Source organism: Euphorbia lathyris, chromosome 10, assembly GCF_963576675.1.
Source record: "Euphorbia lathyris chromosome 10, ddEupLath1.1, whole genome shotgun sequence".
Classification (NCBI taxonomy): Eukaryota; Viridiplantae; Streptophyta; class Magnoliopsida; order Malpighiales; family Euphorbiaceae; genus Euphorbia; species Euphorbia lathyris.
In genome coordinates, this window is record NC_088919.1 from 5061648 (window position 1) to 5066287 (window position 4640).

Sequence of the window (4640 nt, forward strand, 5' to 3'; positions counted from 1 at the left end):
TAGGCTTTATGTTCTAATTCGACTGGCAAATGACATGCCTTCCCATACACTAAGCGGTATGGAGTCATTCCTATTGGCGTTTTAAATGCAGTACGGTATGCCCATAACGCATTATTGAGTTTAGAAGACCAATCTTTTCTTGAAGATGAAACTGTTTTCTCTAGAATCCATTTGAGTTCTCTATTAGATATCTCCACCTGACCATTTGACTGAGGATGGTATGGCGTTGACACGCGGTGGCGTACTCCATATTTTTTCATAAGCGTATCAAAACTTCGGTTTATAAAATGGGTACCGCCATCACTAACGATGACTCTAGGACAACCAAATCTACAAAATATATCGTCAAAAAAATTAACAACTACTTTAGAATCGTTTGTCGGGGTTGCAATTGCTTCAACCCACTTTGAAACATAATCTACGGCGACTAATATGTAAGTTTTACCAAAAGAACGGGGAAAAGGTCCCATGAAATCTATTCCCCACATGTCGAAGACTTCAACTTCTAACATGGTTGTGAGGGGCATCTCATCTTTCCTTCCTAAATTTCCTGTTCTTTGGCACTTATCACAACGAGTAATAAATGAACGGACGTCTTTAAACATCGTAGGCCAAAAGAAACCACATTCAAATATTCTAGCTACTCTCTTACTAACTCCATTATGTCCTCCATAATAGCTAGAATGGCATTCCGACATTATGGATTCATATTCATTTTCACCAACGCATCTCCTAATTATCCCGTCACCGCAAGTCTTGAACAAGAAAGGATCTTCCCAAAAATACTATTTAATGTCAAAGAAAAATTTCTTCCTTTGTTGGAAAGTTAATCCTTCCGGAGCAATGTTTGCTGCAAGATAATTTGCAATATACGCGTACCATGTTGACATGACACTTTTTATTTGATAGAGATGTTCATCGGGGAAATCATCTCGTATACCGTTAGTTTCACCTATAGGACCGTTTTCATCTTCGAGCCTTGATAGATGATCGGCGACAAGGTTTTCTACTCCCTTTTTGTCTTTAATTTCTATATCAAATTCTTGTAACAATAAAACCCATCTAATTAGACGTGGTTTTGCATCTTTTTTAGCAAATAAATATCTTAAAGCTGCATGATCAGTATAAATAATAACTTTCGAACCTAACAAGTATGACCTAAACTTATCGCATGCAAAGACTACAGCTCACATTTATTTCTCTGTTGTGGTGTAGTTTAATTGTGCACCGGACAGTGTGTGACTTGCATAATAAATGACATGAAGTTTCTTATCCTTCCTTTGACCTAAAACACATCCGACAACTAAGTCACTTGCATCACACATAATTTCAAAGGGTAAATCCCAATCAGGTTTAGCAATAATAGGTGCACTGACTAAAGCTGTTTTCAATGTTTCGAAAGCTTTAACGCAATTTTCATTAAAATCAAAGGTTGAATCTTTCATGAGTAAATTAGTAAGTGGTTTGGAAATTACAGAGAAATTCTTAATAAATCTTCTGTAAAAACCGGCATGTCCTAAAAATGACCTTACTCCCTTAACAGTGGTTGGAGGGGGTAATTTTTCTATTACTGAAGTTTTTACTCTATCCACTTCTAATCCTTTTTCAGATATTTTGTGACCTAAAACAATTCCTTCGTCAACCATGAAATGACATTTTTCCCAGTTTAATACTAGATTTGTTTCTTCACACCTAGACAAAACTTTATCCAAGTTCTTTAGGCATGAATCGAAAGAATCTCCATAAACCGAAAAATCATCCATAAAAACTTCCATAATATCTTCAATGAAATCATTAAAAATCGCAGTCATACAACGTTGAAATATTGCAGGTGCGTTACATAGACCAAAGGGAATTCTCCTATATGCAAATGTTCCGTAAGGACACGTGAAGGTTGTTTTATCTTGGTCATCCGAGTAAATATATATTTGAAAGAATCCGGAGTAATCATCTAGAAAACAGTAGAAAGCATGACCAGCTATCCTTTCGATCATTTGATCAATGAAAGGTAGAGGAAAATGATCTTTTCTAGTTGCTTTATTAAGGTTCCTATAATCTATACAAACCCTCCAACCAGTGGTGGTTCGTGTAGGTATTAATTCACCTTCGTCATTCCTTACAACTGTTATACCTCCCTTTTTAGGTACACAATGGATTGGACTAACCCATTCACTATCCGAAATAGGATAAATGATTCCATTGTCTAGAAGTTTAGTAATCTCATTTTTGACTACTTCTTTCATATTCGGATTTAGGCGTCTTTGCCTATCCGCTTTAGGTGGCTTATCTTCTTCTAAGTGAATTCTGTGCATTACGATGCTCGGATTAATACCTTTTAAGTCTGAAATTTGCCAACCCATACTTCCTATCCTATTTCTAACAACTTCTTTCAATTTCTCTTCTTGAACTTGTGTTAATTTGTTAGAGATAATTATAGGTAGAGAATCGCCTTCGCCTAAGAAAGCGTACCTCAAATGACTTGGTAATTCTTTAAGTTCTAATTTAGGTGGAACTAAAATTGAAGGCGGAACTGGTCCATCTTCATGAATCAAAGGCTCTGGGTCCTTATCTTTTAGTTCCTCACTCATTATAGGTTCTATTATTTCTTCTTTTTGAACAATGTCATTTACACATTCTTCAATTAAATCAAGTTTCATACAAGCAAAATCCTCCATAGGATATTTCATTGCTTGGTTCATATCAAACTCAATCTTATCGTCTCCTATTCTTAAAACTACTTTCCCTTCCGACACATCAACTAGAGCACGTCCCGTGTTCATGAACGGTCTACCAAAGATTGGCGAACAATTTACGTCTTATGCAAAATCTAATATAACGAAATCGGTAGGAAAAATAAATTTGTCAACTTTAACTAAAACATCCTCAATTATACCATATGGTCTTTTAGTGGTTTGATCCGCTAATTGTAAAACCATATTGATACGTTTGATATCTTCTTCTAAGCCTAACTTATTAAAAATAGATAATGACATCAAGTTTATGCTTGCTCCTAAATCACAAAGACAACTTGGGAATTCAATATCTCCCAATTTACACGGAATGGTAAAACATTCGGGATCTTTGAGTTTGGTGGGCAAATTACTTGACACAATTGAACTGCAATCTTCAGTTAGTGAAATGGATGAAATTCCTTCCCAACTGATTTTCTTTGAAATTAAATCTTTGAGGAATTTACCATAATTGGGAATTTGCGTAATTGCATCCATAAACGTCAAATTAATATGCAAATTTTTAAGTTTGTCTAAAAATGTTAAAAGTTGTTTGTCATAGTCTTTATTGCGGACTTTGTGTGGAAAAGGTGGTTTGGGTACAAAAGTTTTTGTACTGGAGTCAATTTGTGCATCTTTTTGATTTAATGTATCTTCTTTGGACTTTGGTAAATCAGTTCCAGGTAAAGTTGAATTTCCGGGCATTTCTGGACCTAAGTAATTTTTCCCTGAATGAAGAGTGATAGCCTTAACATGCTCTTTCGGATTTTCTTCCATATGGCTTGGAAGACTTCCCTCTTTGCGGGATGGAATTGATTTAGCGAGTTGTCCAATTTGAACCTCCAAATTATGGATGCTAGATGATTGGTTTTTAATAAGCTGATCGAATTTATTCTCGATCCGTTTAAAACCATCGTCGTGATTACTTATTTTTCCGCTCATAGCATCAATAAATTTGTCGATTTTAGAAATAAAGTGCTAATCGTATCTCTTGATTGATTTTGATAATTAGTGGTACGATTTTGATTAGTATTAGCATTGTTATTATTATCTCTCCAGTTAAAGTTAGGATGATTTCTCCATCCAGGATTATATGTATTGGAGTAAGGGTTATTAGTTTGATTTTGCCCTTGGACAAAATTTACCTGTTCAATTTCGCTCATACCTTCATAATCCATATCCGTTTGGATTGGCTTACCATTAGGATCACACGGTGTCATAAACCTATCAATTTTGTGCGATATGGCAGAAAATTGGGCTTGCAACATCGCAACTGGATCAAGATTCACTATACCTTTAACTGATGACGTAGTTGAGGATGATGGTTTCGCTATTGGTACGTGTCCACGCTCCGTGGGCCACATACTGCTGTTGATTGCCATTTCCTCCAAAAGTTCTATTGCTTGGGCAGATATTTTCTTCATGAATAACCCTCCAGACATAGCATCCAATGAACCTCTAGTTGTAGGATTTAGTCCATTATAAAATGTTTGCATTAAAAGTTCAGCGGGCAATTGGTGGTGTGGGCATAAACGTTGGAGTTCTTTAAAACGTTCCCAAGCCTCATAAAGAGTTTCACTATCATTTTGAGAAAAAGATGTTAACTCTTTAATGACTCTTGCGGTTTTTGCTAAAGGAAATTTTTTTGATAAAAATGCTTGGGCTAATTGCTCCCAAGTCTCAAATGTTGCGGCTGGCATAGAAGTCAACCACTCTTTGGCTCGATCCTTCAAAGTAAAAGGAAAAAGACGAAGATTGATTGCTTCCGCAGTCACATTCGGTATTTTAAAAGTGTCACAAATTTCTAAGAAATTTGTCAAATGAGTGTTAAGATTTTCGTTAGGTAACCCGTAAAATGTTACATTATTTTGTAACATATTAAGCAATGCTGGCTTAATCTCAAATTGATTT

General features: G+C 35.6%; 1 non-coding gene across 1 annotated transcript; it reads left to right on the forward strand.

The window, feature by feature from the left end:
- The first annotated feature begins 4241 nt into the window (after positions 1-4241).
- LOC136210274 (small nucleolar RNA R71) lies at positions 4242-4348 on the forward strand. Its single transcript, XR_010677979.1, has one exon. It is a non-coding gene; the product is annotated as a small nucleolar RNA R71 (small nucleolar RNA).
- Positions 4349-4640: the final 292 nt, after the last annotated feature.